Raw genomic sequence first — 17,997 nt, 5'->3', positions numbered from 1 at the left:
AACTCAGCCAAGATAATATCTCAAAGATTACCAACATCAACCAACATCAACCGGTTTGACTGTTATGACAACTTAACAATAAACAAATTCAATCTTGTAAACATAAAAAATGCTTAATCATATGTCAACACATTCATCTCTCAATGCTTCCAGTTATCATGCCATATCAGAATAATTAAGTAGTTAATCAAATCAACAAATAAGATCATAACCACAAAAGCATTCACCACTTAACACAAATATTTATACGTGGAAAACCCAAATAGGTAAAAACCACAGTGAGATGAGACTCACAAGGATAGCTATTTGAACTCTTCTGAAGTTCACCCTGTTAGGAGCCAAGCCTATTAAAGCTTTTACAATAAGTCCTTTTAAGAACTAATTCTGTTAGGAATAACCCAGTTAAGGGATTTACAATATGCCTTGATGAAAAGCACAATACCCTGTTAGGAGTAACCTCACTGGAGGATTTGAGAATCCAAACTAATGGAGCACCTTGTGAGAGGATTTAGAAAGTAACCAAGCTTGTTAGAGCTTACCCGGTTAGGGGATTTCAATTTCTACTGTAATTGTTAGAAAACAACAGGTTTTCTTGATCTGTCTGAATAGCACTACATCTGCTTGATCAAATCCTTCTTAAGCTTCAATCTGCCTTTACTCAAACTGTAGATCCATCCATTGATTAGGCAACCACACACTCAACTGGTTTCTACCAATCTTGTCAACTTTGCTAGTACTTAACAAAACAATATCATCCACTTTAAATACAAATCAACTAGGTTGGTAACACAACAAAAACCCTAATTCTCATCATCGAGATTACAAACAAGTCGGTACAATCTTGATTGTTAGAAATCATAACAATCTCTCCATATTAATCAAGAAAATTCCAACCGCTCCATGATCACCGCTTCATCGGACTTTGTAAATCACGCACAATGCATTAGATGCAATCCACTTTGCTTCTTTCCAAGATAACAAATGTGCCAAATCAATCTGAACTAAATCCTCATTCAATGATCACACGTGTCTCCATCATTACCGCTCAACATTAGATCTTAAACCAACAAACTTGATCGATTAGTTTTTAACATAAAATAACTGGTAGGGTTTACCGGTTACATAATATAGAAAGGTTTAACCCTTTACAGCGGTTCAACTTACAAACTACCATATACCGGTTTACAACATCTTCCTTAAAGTTTATCATACCGGTTGCAAGACAATAGCAATAACAACAATAACATCAACAATATCATGAATACCATTCACTAGTTCAATTGACATTAATGACAACATATCATTAATGCAATCTATATGCAAAATGCCAACAATCTAAAAAATGCCAACAAACATGGTATATAAATTGAAGAAATTTCTTTATGGACTGAAACAAACTCCTAGATCCTGGTATGATAGGTTAGATTAATATTTGTTGAAATTGGGATTTACTAAAGGTGCCGCTCATAGTAATCTGTATTTCAAGATTGAGAATGATAACATCCTAATTGTTGCAGTCTTTGTTGATGATATTATCTTTGGAGGTGATGATGATTTGAGCATGAAGTTTGCTGATGATATGCAAAATGAATTTGAAATGTCTATGATTGGTGAGATGAAATTTTTCTTAGGTTTGCAGATTGCACAGACTAGAAAAGATATATTCATATCTCAAACCAAGTATGTGAAGGAATTGCTGAAGAAGTTTCGGTTAGATGACTCCAAACCTGTTGGAACTCCTATGGTGATTTGTTGTAAATTGTCTAAGAATCATGAATCTCTGAAAGCTAATTAAAGTTTATACAAATCTATGGTTGGTGGACTGCTATATCTTACACAAACTAGACTAGACATTATGAATGTTGTGTATTGCTGCTAGATATCAAGCTGATTTGAAGGAGAGTCATGTCACTACTGTTAAGAGGATATTCAGATACTTGAAGGGAACTATAGATTATGGACTGTGGTATCCGAGGAATTATGATTTCATGCTATGTGTCTACACTGATGCTGATTGGGCTAGTGATTTTGATGATCGGAAGAGAACTACCAATGGAGCATTCTTTTTGGGTAAGAAATTGGTTTCATGGGCTAGCAAGAAATAAGATTCAGTGTCCTTATCTACTCCTGAAGTGGAGTACATTGTTGTTGCTAGTAATTGCACTCAGGTAGTCTGGATGGAGAAAATGTTGAAAGACATCAGAGTTATTTATGATGAGCCTACTGTTATTTACTGTGATAATTCTAGTTCTATAAACATGTCAAAGAATCTGGTGCAACATTCAAAGACTAAACATTTATCAATCAAATATCATTACTTGAGAGAGCAAGTCAGTGAAGAGAAGGTGAAGCTAGAGTATGTATCTAGAAACAAACAAATGCTGATATTTTCACTAAACCTTTGCCTATAGATACATTTATCTATTTGACAGACAAGTTAAGGGTATCCACCCCTCCTAATGAGAACTAGATGCATTGAGTTGCATCAATCTGGTGGATTTCAGAGCTTTATCCTTTTATCTGGATTGATGAGTTGGTGCTGCTCCTTTGGTGGAGTAGTCTGGTTATGTATTTCTGGGGGAGAGAGATTCATGTTTCTATTTTGGGGAGAGAGTTTGGTTATCTATTTTGAGAGCTTTGACATTGTTGTCAAAGGGGGAGAGACATCATGTGAAAAACTGCTTTATCTATCCTGATTTTAGGGGGAGTTTGCTGGAGATATCTTCTTTCTTTGCATTGATTGTTTTTCACATTCATATGTTGCCATCAATGCCAAAGGGGGAGATTGTTGGATATTGTTGATCATTGTTGCTACTAGGATATGTTCTGATTAATTTAAAAAATAGGTTTTAAGGACCTGAAAACTTTAACAAAAAGAACAAAAGATAGTTCAGCAGAGAACAACTAGACCAACATAATGACAACATACAAAAGACTAGCAAGAAGGCCAGTAATCTGAATGGACAACAAAAGACTAGGAACAACAAAGCATAAAAAACCAAAAAAAAAACCTAGTAAGCTAACAACACCTACAAAGACTTAAGAAGATCATCAGCCTTGATGACCAATAGGTCATAATTTGCCGAAGCAACTTTGAGCTCTTCGATTTCCTTGTTTGGCTTTTTCTCCCTCTTCTTTCCTCTAGTCCTCGTTCTTGGTCCTTCCACATCTCCCATGCCTTCCATGCCAAGTTCCTGCTCTAGGGATCTCTTCTCACTCTCTAGCTTACTGATAAGGATTTTGGTGTTGTCATATGAGGCCTTTAGAATGTCATAACTTTGTTCAACAATGCTTCAGAGATAGGTATCGATTTTGTTGAGTCTATTTTCAGCATCCACCATTCTCTAATCCCTAGCAGTGTCATTGTTTTTTTATTTCCTCCAGGCCCTTCTCCACTTGCTCAAACCTTGGGTTGAAGGTGTCCCTAATCTCTTCAGCTCTGGAAATAGTCTTTCCAAAATCATCAACATACTCAGCCATAGATTTACCTTCACTGATGTTGATTGTCTCCAGAATTTGAACCCTATGACTCAGTTTCTTGTTTTCCTCCATAATTTTCTTGTGATTATTTATGAGCTAGTCAAGGGTATCCACAAAACCCTTCAAACCCTCAACAAAAGGGTTTGAAGGGGGGCCTTTTTCACCAGCCTTGGCCTGAGCACTTTTGGGGACATCTCCACCGGTAATATGTTCGGTATCACCACCAACACTCTGGTTGAAACCATCCCCCATAATCTCCTCCTCAAATTTTTGGTCTGCATCAGAATCCTTGCTCTGCTCTTTGTCCTCCGAATCCAGCTTAGAATTGCCTTGCCTTTTCTACTTTTTCCTTTTCTGAAGGAAGATTTAGGTTTCTTCTTCCGAGGGGATGGAGAGTCATCATTTTCAAAGTCCTCAGAGACCTCCTTCAAGGAAGAGTGAATCTGGAAGACCTTCTCTTTTCTTTTTTTCTTTCCCTTAGAAGATGATGGCTTAATGTTCACCTATTTTCTTTTCTTACCAAATTCAACCTCAGAGTCCTCCAGACTCTCCTCAGTCTCACTTTTCGAATCACCATCAGAATCCTCACCCACAAAAAAATTAGAGTCCGACCCTTCCTCCTCAGAATTAGAGATAGAAAGCTGGGGGCGGGCGATTTGATTAGCTTTAATATGATCATAGATTAGAACCATAAGACCTTGGTGTATAGCAGTGTCTCCCTTAGGGTTCTCTCTATGGGATTTGATAGTGGCATTCATCGAGCAAATCAGGAAATAGGGTATGTTAACTTTGTCTTCATACTTGAAATGGTTGAGCAGCACGAAATGGTAGCCATAAACTTTGGTAAATCTGCCATCCAGAGTGACATAGGGCATAATTGCAAACCGAACCTCCCTCCAAGGCTTAGCAAAAGCCCTGGAAGGGTAGTAGGTCTTGCTAAGCTTAACTAGGCACTTCTTCTCCTTAGTGGTTTCAAGGTATCACTTTATGGCCTCCTTGCTAAGCTTTTTGTTCCTGTAGAAATTAATTCCCTCCCTCCCGAGACCTATCACCTGAGAATGAGGTCTTCATCAATGGAGATAGTTTGATCTCCCATCTTCAGGGTGCCCTTCCTCCAATTTGTTCTAAAAAACTTAGTGATTTTAGCATCCCTCCCATGGAGTCTTTCCATATACTTCATTAGCCCGCCCTTCTGCAAGATACTCCAGATTTCCTCCTTTTGTTTCCATTCCTTATAATTATTGGGCTCATAGTGACGCCTGTTACCTCCCATGATTTCACAACTCAAACCATAAAATTGAGAGTTGCAGACAGCTACAGGAAAGAAATTTATTGAAGCGACCCCAAAAACCCAAAACACATGGGAGAAGGTGGCATTCATCTTATCATTATTGGTACTGATACAATAATAATTAATATTAGTCCTCCAAGTCATGTTATTAATCATTGTATAATCCATTTAAAATATTTGAGGTGCAGTTATATCGATCCATGAAAATGATCGATCTGGCATCATTGAGGAGATCCTCTTCACCCTTCTAGGTAATCATGTTGTCATGAGTGACCATCATGTTAGCTTCCCAGTCAGTGAGGCCATTTACATCACGATAAATGTGAGAGATAAAACATTTATCAAAAGTTTTAATAAGATCCCTAGCAGCCTTAATGATATTGTTGATAGTCCATGAGGGCTTAGTAATTCCTTTAAGGTAGTTAATGATATTATTAGAGTCCCCCTTGATCCACAGGTTAGGATAGTTCCACCTTTTAGCCAGAAGGATGCCTTGGAGAGCAGCCATAGCTTCCACCATGTGGTTAGTTTGGCAACCTATAGGAACAACAACAATTTCCTTAAAAATGCCATTTCATCTCTGAGAATTGCACCACATCCTGCTGGTCCAGGATTGCCTTTAGCAGCACCGTCAAAGTTGATTTTGAACCAACCATAAGGGGGAGAGTACCATTTAGCTTCAAGTCTCTTACTTTTTTTAGAATCAATCCTAACAACACTCTTCAAGTTCCAGGAGTTGAGGATGTGAGCTTCCAGGCAATTGGCAGGATTGCAAGGTTCTCCAATGATCTCGAGGTTCTCCACTATTGCCCTTTGAATTTTATGAAAAATAATAGCCTGGGGGAGAGAAGTATCCCTGAAGATGCAGCTGTTCCTTTCTTTCCAAATCCCCCACAAGATGTGAGTGAGAGAGAGCTGCCACAAAGTTCTCAAAGAGGGATTAGACCAATGGTAACTCCAAGAATGAAACACCCATTCCATACAAAAATTCTTAAGAAATATTTCCCAAATAGAGACAGTGAAAGAACAGTGAATAGCCAAGTGGTCCACAGACTCTTCCTCCTCATGACACAAAACACACCTATTGGGGAGATTAAAACCTCTAATCTTCAGGTTGTCTAGTGTCAAAATTTTGTTTTGGAGAATATTCTAGTAGAAGATATTGATCTTTGAAATAAGACCCTTAATCCAAGCTTTAGACCAGAAGGGGTTCTCTGAGGGGGCTAGAGTTAGCACTCCATACATGGAAGAAACAGTAAGGTTGCCTTTGGGCTCAAATTTCTAAATAAGAATATCTTCTTCATTATTCAGCCAAGCAAAAAAGAAGTGTTTCTTGAGATTGATGAGGCCAGGGTGTATACCTTCAATATTTTTCCATTTGTCACCTATCCAGTACCCCTCAACCAAGGAACCAAAAACTCTTTTACAAGGGGCAACAAAAGGGGCCCAATCAGGGATTTCCAAAAAAGGCTTATCAAGAAACTAGGGGTCTTCCCAAACTATGACTTTCCTACAATTACCAACTCTCCATTTAACCCCTTTGGCGATGTTGTCTTTACACTTAGAAGCATGGTTCCAAATGTGAGATCCATTGATATTGAAATCAGAATTGATGAAAGAGAAAAGAGATGAAGATAGGAGAGGATACTTACTTCTCCAAATTTCACACCACTCACTGTCAGAGTGGAACAATCTCCATATCTATTTAGACAAAAGAGCTTCATTGAGAGCCCTGATTCTCCTTAGACCCAGACCACCCTTTCTTTTCGATCTACAAACCTTGTCCCAAGCCACTAAAGCCATTCTCTTCTTTTCCTCAACCCTATACGAAAGAATTTTTTTTTGGATTTTTTCAATAGCATCAATAAACTAAACTGGGATTCTGAAGAGACTAAGAGCATAAATAGGAATTATTTGAAGGGATGCTTTAAGAAGTTGTAACTTGCCAGCCTGACTTAAGAGAGCACCTTTCCAACTAGCAAGCTTTCTCTAAAATTTATCCACTAAAGAACTCCAAAAGGAATTAGGGGAGAGATGCCCAGGGGGAGGCCAAGTTAGGTAGCAGGGAGATCAACAATCCAACATTCCAAAATTATGCTAATTTTATGCTATCTTCTCTCAGGAGTTTTGATGAAAAACACTTCACTTTTAACCAATTGATAAGCTGGCCAAAAGTAGACACAAACTTGCACAGGGTGTCCTTTAGGATTCTGGCTTCCGAAATACTTTAAATCCCCCATAATGATGGTGTCATCCACAAATTCCTGGTGGGAGTAGGTGTGATCAACATAAGAGGGTTGAAGACCTTTAAAGATACCTCTAGTCACCATGCTTTCTATGTACCTGCCAAAGCATTCAACCATAATGATGAAGAGAATAGGGGAGATGGGATCCCCTTGCCTCAAACCTCTGGAGGCTTTAAAGAAAGGGGAGGGGGAGTCGTTAACAAGAACAACAAAGGAGGTGGAGGAGATAAGCTACTTGAAGAGGTCCACACATCTATTAGAGAAGCCAAAATCCAAGAGAACCTTCATGAGGAAAGACCAATCCACCCGGTCATAAGCCTTAGAGAGATCACGCTTAAGAATAAAACCTTGCTTCTTGGCCATAACAAGGGAATGGATATTCTCATAGACAGTAATGATGGAATCAAGAATTTTCCTTCCTGGCACAAAACCATTATGCTGAAGACTGATCAAAGAGGGAAGGACATTCAAGAGTCTGGAGGTGAGGACCTTGGAAATTATCTTATAGAAAGAGTTGCATAAACTGATAGGCTTGAACTTATCAATGGAGTCAGCTCCTTGAATTTTGGGGATCAAAGCAATGAAGGTGCCATTAATTTCTTTCAGTAATTTTCTTGCTCCAAAAAATTCTTTAACCCCATTGGATACATCTTTCCCAACAATATCCTAGAACTCTTGGAAGAAGAACATAGGGAAGCCATCAGGTTCAGAAGCTTTATTGCCCTCAAAAGAAAAGACAACATTTCTGATCTCCAAGTCCGAAGGGATGGAAGTCAAAAAAGAATTCTTATGATCAACAATAAGGCAAGGATTATTCTGGAGGAAGGCATTCGAACATCATCATCCAAGCTCTAATCCCTACAAAGAAGATCAGAGAAGAAACTTTTTGCCTCATTTCTAATCTCCTCCTCCTTGACCAGCTCCACATTGTCCACCATCAGTTTTTTGATCTTATTAGCAGCTTTGTGTTTGATAGTCAACATATGGAAGAATCTGGTGCTCTTATCCCCTTGCTTTAGCCAAATACATCTAGATCTCTACTTCCAAAAAGCTTCTTCTTTAGCAATGATATCGTGGTATCTTTTGAGGATCTCATTTTCTTCTGCAATTGTCATAGTAGAGAATCCATCCTTCTGGATTTGGACTTGAATTTTGTTGGGGTCTTCTTGAATTTTTCCTTTGGCCTCAAAAATATTCCCAAAGCTAGATTTATTCAAGGTCCTTATGTTATCTTTTATGCTTTTAAGTTTCTTCACAACTCTATACATGGCAGTACCCTCAACTTGAATGTTTCACCATTGCTGAATTTTATGAGTAAGATCTGGATGTAAAGTCCACATTTTTTCAAACCTAAAGGGAAAATGCCTTCTCCTTTTGATATGGTCAGTAATAAGAGTTATAGGGTAGTGGTTAGACCCAACACGAATGTGAGCAGATAGAGAGCAGAAATAATGTCTGAACCAATCATTAGATATAAGAGCCATGCCAAGGCAAACTTGAATAAGGTCATTTACAACCCTTCTATTAGTCCAAGTGTAGTTGAAACCCTGCATCTCCACATCATTAAGGGCTTGAGTGTTTATAAAATCCATGAGGGCCAGTCTACTATCCAACTGAGAAGGGAATCCACCAAATTTTTCCTCCTCTTTCAACGGGGTATTGAAGTCTCCCATGACCAACCAAGGTTCTTGAAGTTGTCCCTTATTTCCATAAATTTTTTCTTAAGAAAAATGTCAGGTTTACTATCCCTAATCATATTCCTAATAATGTCATGCTTGTGGGGATTATTAAGTCCCCTTATGTTCCAAGAAACAATATTCATAATCACTTACCAATTCCTAACTCCTTAAGAGTCATCTGAGTCCAACTTGTTATGTTCTCTCTAGCCTCCTTATCTCTGACTTTGTGGTTTTAAGGTCATCATGGGGATGAGGAGACATACCCTACATAAACTTGAGCAATTCTACTAGACTTCCTTATTTGGGTAGCAGAGGGAGTGGAATCTTTCTTGTTCCTATGTTTTGGAATTTTCCACTCAGCTTCGTTTTAAAAAACCACTTCAAGATCACTAAGGATTCTAGAAATCTCCTCTTCATTACCCCATATAGGTGATCTAGATTCATATGAAGAGCTATTAACTATTGTAGAGGCATGATATAAATCAGAAAGATTCAGACCCAAGATAGCATAGTTCTGGGCCTCTTGAAAATCAGAATTATTTGTGAGAGGGGAAGAGGCAGCCTTCTCTTCCTATGATCTAGTAATCTCCCCTTCCTCAAATTGCTCCACTTCCTTAATATCCTTTTCCTTCTAATCCTCTTCATTGGAAGCTTCCTTACTTGCTAAGGTGTCAGTAATCACCATCTAGGTAGTTTCTTTAGAAGATTCATTCTGTTCTATTATTTCCTCTCTTGGAATCTGCCCTCCCAAGAGGTTATCTGCTTCCATACGTTCCTTCCTCAAATATTCCTGGGGGGAATGATGTTTAGAAATAGAGGCTGAGAAGACCACATCCTTGTTCTCCCCCAGAGGTCCAAAACAGTTGATCTCAATTGGGTTAGTCTCTTTGTTTTATGTATTTTTGACTTGCCAGACCTTTTTCTCTGGAGCCTTTCTACTCTCTATTGCAGTTTTGGCTTGCTTATTATCCTCTTTGGTCTTTAGAGGGCAATGTTTAGCCCAGTGTCTTGCTTTTTTATAGTGGAAACAAGCAAAGGGGATGGATTCATATTTGATCTATTGTTTCCAAGTACCCAACTTAGACACAATATCTATCTGCTCAAGCAAATCTGCGTTGTGGGCAACCCCTACACATAATCTGGCATGAGTGAGCCTCCTTCTTAAGGCTATGACCAGATCTATTGAGAGGAGCTCACCAAAAGAGCTTTCTATACCCGAGAAAATAATTTCAGCCCAGTATTCAAGAGGCAGACCTGGGAGCTTAACCCAAACTGGGACTTGCACCAGAAGAGATTGACTCATATTTAGATTCGGGTGCCATTTCTGGAGGACCAGAGCTGTCTTTCTGACCAACCAAGGACTACCACAGAGAATCCTTATTTTTTCTTCTTCATAAGAAAAGGCAAAGGTGAGAAGGCCTTTGGGCAGAGCTGAAATTTCAACATTGCCTTTCAAAGCCCATTTCCGTTTAACATAAGCCCTAACAACCTTAATGTTTGGGCATGGTCCCATGAATTTACCCACAAGAGAGTCCAACATTCTACTTATGTTATGATCCAAAACCAAGTCAGGAATAGAGATGGAAAATTTACCACCAGTCGGGTCTGATATATTCTTAACAGGAGGCAGGGAAGATTTCCCAGATGGTATAGTTCCAAAGAGGGTTGACCACTTTCTAATTTCTTTTCCATTCTCCAAAACAACTTCACATGGGCTGGACCCCCCTATTGGGTCTCAAATCAATAGATTGGATAGGTTCTAAGGAAATGCCAACTCCTATGATCAAACCCTCCAATGACTTGGCCAACTTATAGAGTGAACCTGTTTGGTTGTTAACTCTCTCACTTCAGGCTCTGCAGGACCTAGGTGGGTATACCTATTCACCAGTTGTCTTTAATGACCGGTGCTTTTTATAGCAGATTAAGTGTCCTGATCTGGTTTCCTCCTATCTCAGAATGACATAAGTTCCTAGGATGGAGATATAGCAGATGAGTTCAAGATTGTTGTTGTAGAAGCTATTCGATCTATGTTTCTTACTTAGTTACTCTTGTTGCTTTAAAATAACATATGATGAATATGGTGATAAGTGTAATCTGTAAATAGCCAGTGCCTTCTTCGTTGTTTGGGCTACAGAGTCATTATATTTTCTTTAGGACTTACTATGCGAACTTGTGAGACAGTTTTTTAACCCACCCTTTTATGGACCTGTCGGTTATTATTTCTTTTGAGATCAATTGAATGCTTATATCATAAGTTGCTTGAATGAGTTTAACCCTACCTTTAAGGGACCATTCAAGTAAGCACTGCGAAGAACAATTATAATTCACAAGCAGAACTTTTATTTCAATCTTATAACATACAACATAAATTTCATTCGAAGAATATGAATAACCTTATCTCTTTAGATAATATCACAAGCGATTGCCAAAAACAAAATGAAATAATCCACAACACACACGCAAAGAAAAATGACTGATCATAGCATGTATTCCATCAAAATTTGTATAACAGAAAACTTACAGGCTGTCATACATTGCTCTCTTGTTCTTGTGTATCTCTTATTGCAATATTACAAAAACCTCTCTCATATATATATGAGAGCAAAATTCATTTATGAAAAGATGTGTCTCTTCAAAATACTAATTGTTAATTTGAATATTCCTAACAAACTTAAGTAAAAAGAGATTAAGAATTCCTAAATGATGAATATAATCATCTTCTTTAAAAGTCTTGATCTTAACACTTTGTTTCTTCAATTCTTCTCCCTGTGAAAGGTATTCGAAGATCATCTGGTTGACGGTAGGGGGCATGTCTTTGCTTCGGTCCAACCTTGACAGAGCCCGATCCTTGATGTTTACAAGTTCATTCCACAAATCTTCCATGGACATTACTCCTCCTTCTTTATAAAACGAGGGCATTCCAATAGGGCTCCCATCATCCAATTCTTTAAGATCTCATTTTAGCATATCTTCGAATTTAACATGATCTTCTATATATGAGGTCCCTTCAGCCTTCTCCTCTGGCGTCATCACATCAACACTGTTTATCACCTCATGCAATCGTGCTTTTAACCTTTCATGCTCTCTTAATGCTTTTATGGTTCCAGTGTACACCCTCCAGTAATGTTCAACATGTATAAGCATGGTGTTGAATCGGTGTTCAATGATATCATTAACCAATCTATCCATCTTTTGCTAGATATTACTTACCTGTTTGGTAGCCTTATCTACTTGATACTTCCAATACAGAGCATCAGAGACATCATCCAAGCTTTGTCCTGTGGGATATGAGGCATATTCATTTAAGGGAGTCCCTATCTCAAGTTGTAATATTTTCGTTTGTAACTTCTAATTCTCCTCTTTAGATTTTTCATACAAGCCCTTATAGGTAATATTTTCCCTGACCAAAAACTCTGGCTGATCCATATTTAATTTGGCTACATCCAGGTTCAACTTTGGAGTGACCCTAGGGTCAGTCTTTCCAACCTGATGAATCATGAGGTGTCCAAAGGTCTCTTCGATATCCACAATAATTGGCCTTTTTCCTTTCGGATATAATGCCCATTTTAGGAGAGCCTTTTGATCAGGATCATACCCGAAGCCTAGGAACAATTTATCTATCTCTTGAGGCAACACTTGTTGATTCAAGTCCTGCTTCTTCAAGAATCCGTCAAACAAAAGTGCTGAATTTATGTCCCAACCAGAAAAGATGATAACACCAGCCTCTTTTAATATTTTCCTCCCTTTCTCAGGGGTCATCTTTCATGAGGGTATCAATTTCATCCTGTAGTCTTTTCATCTGTTCTTCTTCTGGTCTTCCAGCCATGCTTTGTTTCACATGGGCCCCTTTATACTGGTACAAGAATGAAAGGAATTCCCTTGAAGAGGCGAATCCGTCATCAACAACAAAGTCTTCATGCTCTGTCATCCTTATATCAACTACATCTTTAATGTTGAATTCACCAATGTCTACATCCACCTCTGCTTCAAAACTAGGGGGATAATCTTCTCTAGGAGAGTCAGCAGGGATGCTACTAGCAGCTGATTTCGGTGACATGTGAGCCAATGGTTGACTATCCTTTTCAGTATTGATAAAATGAAGGAATTGTGGGGGCACTCTATGCATAATCTCTACTTCATGTTGAAGTAGCCTTTTGGCTATCTCCAAAGGGTCTTGGAGGTTTCCAAGTAAGTCTCCATCCACCATCCCCCTTGCTCTTTTCCATTTGAAGGCTTCCCAAGTCATTTCGCTTCTTTCTCTCAAAACCCTGGCCTCTTCCCTTTCAAGGTTCTTGATTAAATCATCTGGCATTTTAGCCACATGTATTCCGGCTTTTAGTTTTTGTGACGTCCTGGCAGCTCTTATATATCCCTCAAGATCAAAGTTCTCTCTAGGATCACCCAGACTCATGCCATAATAATCTAATTTATTTTGAAGTAAATGATAGCTCTTGGAACTTTTAACAATAAAATCAGAAAACACCAATAACCCTAGAACAATGGATTGTTTACCAAAATCCGTAAGATGTTTAGCACTGACAGCAGATAATTGTCTCACAATCTCTAGGCTAGCCACCCTATTTGGTACTGTAATTGGAAGCATGTATGGCTTTCCTTCATACCCAAATACCCTGATTTCTGTATGATTAATGTGGCAATACGAGTCACCCCAGTTGCGATCAATCTGAGACTCTAGAGAGAAGTCTTTTGGCCTGAGGAATCTCTTAATTTTAGGGGACAGAGTATAATCTCTATGTTGTCCAAAGGCCGCACTAAGGGGTTTCACAAAATATTCCTGAAAGTGCCAGTATTGGTTGTTCATGAATCTTTGATCCCATGCAGAAACCCACAACTGAACTAGTTTCTTCAAACCATTCTTATCATAAGCTCTGATGCAGAAATCATCTGACCAGAAATTGATTTCTTGTCCACAATAAAGAATGATGTGCATCAATAAAGAGTACAATGAGAAATGGACATTCACAAGGTCTCCTTTCAACTTTTCCAACCCATGATTTAGGGCATCTGCAACATAAGTGGCATAATCAAATGACCTAGGGTCTTTCGATTGTAAATCAGCACACAGAACCATAACCCCAATATCCATGAGAGGATGAGCCTCTAAGCCTAATACTTGGGCTGCAGCATAGTATGTATACTTAAAATACAGATGGAATTGGTTGACATCAAATGGCACCTTGTCATTTTTTCTGAATGGAACAAAGGACCCACCCACTTTTGGCCGGTGAATGGGTAATCTCCACGTCCTGTAGATGTCTTCCAAGTTAAAGAATTCTTGCGACAGTTTCTGCATATCAATTTTCTCTTCTACTTCCCAGTCTAGATCAAATACCATATCAATAGTCTATTTGTTAATCACCACCAAGGGATTCCCTCGGTAGTCGCATATGGTTTTGGTTCTTGGATCATAGCAATCTACCAGAGCTTTCATTAATTCAACATCCACAAATACATTCGGGACTACCAATTTCCCTAAGTTTTTCTTCCATAGGTTACTTATGGGCTCAGGAGCATCCCTTCTCTTGTAACTAAACAGAAACAACTCATGTCCTCTAATTTCAGTCCATATGTCTCCCAGATGTTCAAATCTATCCTCCAATCCTTCTTCTTCACTCTTGATCTTTTTAGACCTCACACTGGATGTCGGGCACTGGTCTAGCAAATCCTGAGTCAAAGCTCTACCTTCCTTTTTCTAGTCTTTTGAGCTTCTCTTCAGGGTTTAATTCTTTCCCTTTTCTACTCTTTTTAGAAGAAGAAGAAGGTTCCATAATTTCAGTAAATACAAGAAATCACACTTACTTGGAGAATTGTCTAACTCTTCTGATTGTCGTTCACGAGCTTCAGCAAATTCCTTGCAACTTTCAGTCTCTTGGCATCAATCTGGTTCTTATGAAGATTCAATCAGTTCAGCTATAATTGCATGGGCAACTTGTGCACAGTTAATGTCTCTGCATCTATAACGGCTATTCAAATGTTTAAACTTAATTACAGATGTGACATTCTTCACTTGGGCTTTTAACTCTTTCGCGGGAAGTACTGTTCAACTGAAATGATCGTAAATCGAGTTTTCGATGAAACCCTTGTCTTCGGCCGAATACTTTGATCTTTCATCAAAAGCTCACTTTCCTCGATATCACTTCATCGACAAATAGCCCATGTCGAAAAACCATTTTCTAGTCTCCTCAAAATCATCTTTTCCTCGATGAACTTTCTTTCGATGAGTCATTCGTAAGTTTCATCGAAATCATATTTCGATGAGTTCTGTTCTTCGGTGAAAGTTCATGCAAGCTCTTCGAAAGTCTTTTTTCTTCGATATCCCCTTTATCGATAAAACCCCTCTGTTTTTGTTCAATATAATGCTATCGATGAGATTTGCTTTTCGATGAATGCTTTTTAAGTTTCTTCAGCAGTTGTATCTCCTCGACTTCACTTTTTGCTTTTTGCCTTTTGCTTTTCACTTTTCGATGAAACTGGAGTATCGATGAGCGGCTTCCTTCATTTATCGAAAGTGATATTCCGCTGAAGACATCTTTACGTAGTGTTTTTCATGTCATGCTCTATTTCGATGAAAGTATTCTTTTGGTGAAACTCCTTTTGAGATGCTCGATATGATATTTTGGCCGATAATCTTTTAGTTTTCACGCCTATGGGAAGATTTTTTTATTTTATTTCAAATATAGTGTTCAACACCCCCAACTGCATTTCTAGGACCCGCATTCTTTTTTGACAGATTACCGTCAACCTACAAAATATCCGGAGGCTTGTCCTTCTCCCCCATCTGGCCAGCTCCATCGATCTCGCCGCTACCTCCATTGGAACCAGAATTCCCACCTTGTAGAGAATTCAAAATTTGAATTCTTCCATTGCCACCTACTCGTCCTCCACATGAGCTCTCCATCACTTATCTGCAAAATTTTCTACTAGGATATGTTGTCATTGATATCAACATATTCCTATGTATTGCTCTAGTGATTATTGATTGGGAAGATCCTATGATCTGGTCTTGCAGTATTGTTTTGCTGATCACTGTTTTGCAGAGTTTGGTATGTCCTCTGGTATATTCTGGTGTGATCAGATCTTGTGCTGAGATTTTAGGATATTTTTTGGGATGGTCTTGTGTATCTTCATTTCCGATGGTTCATATTTTGGTGCTCTACAAGTTATCTTTCTTTGTGACAGTTGCCGATTGGTTGTGTTCTTAAGCTTTCAAACATTGACCAATGAAGATTTGAAAAGTGGTGTTAATGTAGTTGTTTTTGATGATTCTAATGTGCTTTTTGGTGTTTCTTAGTCATGTCCTATTTGTTTTGGCTGATCATTGTTTTGCAAGTTTTTGGTGTTTTGCATCAACTGGTGATGATTTTCATGTTATGTGGTTTTTCTAGTAATGTAGCATGTTGCGGTTGATCCTGGCATGATTTTCGGTGGAGTTGATCATTTGCGAATTTGACTTAGGTCCATGCTATGCTATGTAAATCATTGTATTGGTTCGGTGATTGATCTTTGTATCGTGGGATGTAATTTTGTATTTATGAGTTGAGGGTTTAGGGTTTAGCCGACCTTGTTATCAAGGCTGATGAATTATATATATAGGTGATATATTCATGTAGTTTGTGTGTCGATGTTGTGTCTGCATTATCAGAGAGAGGTGTATGTGAGGAAAAGTGATTTATCCTTTGATTTTGAGATTGAGGTGAGATTGGTGTTGTAGGGCAGACAACTGTGCTTAACCGAAATTGTAATTAGGCATTTGGAGATGCTATTCTTTCAGTTTATTTCTTCCGGATTGTAGTTTGAATCTTATTGTAAGTCAGTGAGACTTTCCTGAGGGTTTGTAGCCTTTTGGGCCATTATATTTGAGCAGTGAGCTCTAGGAAGTGTGCCTGAATGCATGTGCATTCCCCATTGTAATATTTTCATATACTACTGCAGAGTATCATTTTACTGTGGGTAGGTTCCCACCATGGTTGTTCCCTTAATCGGGTTTTCCACGTTAAAATATTGGTGTTGTATTTTGTGATTTATATTTGCTTATTTGTCTTACTGCTACAGTTTATTAGATCTGTTTTTGTTGGTTAAGTTTGTGTATCCGGTGAAGACTGATTCACCCCCCCTCTCAATCTTCCTTCTTGATTGTTGCTAACACTCATAAGTTTGCAAAGAGTTTCAGTCAACTATGCCTTCTCTCTTGGTTTAACTCTGACAATTTGGTTACCACTTAAACTCTATTTTGCATTTCAAAAACATCTTTTATTCAAAGTGATTTATGAATCTCACTTTAAAAATAAAAGATTTACAAGCTTTAATGCAAAGATAAAGGAGTCTGATAAAATCCAAAAAGGCTTCACTTTATTCTACTTAACACTTAACTTCTATTTTTACATTTCAAATATTATTTACTTGAAGTGATTTATTTCATCACCTAGTAAATATTTACAACTTTGAAAAATAGAATGTAAAAATAAAAGCTAAGTGTTAGTAGCACTAAAATGGCTTATAACCTAAAATCATGCAAATGTTATAAAACACTTAGAATATTACAAAGAGGGAAGTCACAACATAGAAATGAAACCTATTTTTATTTTTAAAAAATGCAAAAGCAAAGGCTTTTGCCCTATCGGTCCTTTTAGGGTTTTAACCCTAAGACAAAAGAAAAGATGAAACACTACTTGTTTATTTCATTTTCTTCTCTTTGCTTTCATGCTAGAGCGTCGTCATGCCGAAACCTCAGGGTTTTGGCTTGAAGCACCCTTTTTGAGCTGCTGTAGTTGATGATTTGCAAGAGATTTCTCAATGAGAAGACTAGTAAGGTCACTTCCTGTGCTTCTCATCACTTGATCACTTTGTGCCTATTATTCTTTTTTGTATTTAGCTTTTTACATCTTCATGAGGGTTTATTTTGGTGAATACTCTTGTTTGGGATATTGCACATGACTGTAGGTTTTTAACAGAATCACAGGTATATCACTATTCATTTGATAGTAAATGATGGCTTTTTGAGGTTGTACTATGCTCTTTACCTTATTAGGTTGCTCTGTTTATCTTTATGCCCTATGAACGTTTCTCTCCTCTATCAAATCTAAGACTCTTATTTGCCTTTGTCAATCATTGATGTGGCTGCTCTGCTGTGAATGTCTCGCTCCTATGTGCAATTGCTGCTCTTCATCTAAATTCTTAGGGATCTGTCTATATCATTTCTTCACTATGCTTTCATATTATTGGCATCATCCTTGATTGCCTCTAAGATTGGAAAACCTTGCTCATAAGATATTTAAGACTG

Source organism: Cryptomeria japonica, chromosome 9, assembly GCF_030272615.1.
Source record: "Cryptomeria japonica chromosome 9, Sugi_1.0, whole genome shotgun sequence".
NCBI classification, from domain to species: domain Eukaryota; kingdom Viridiplantae; phylum Streptophyta; class Pinopsida; order Cupressales; family Cupressaceae; genus Cryptomeria; species Cryptomeria japonica.
This window is presented reverse-complemented; position numbering follows the sequence as displayed.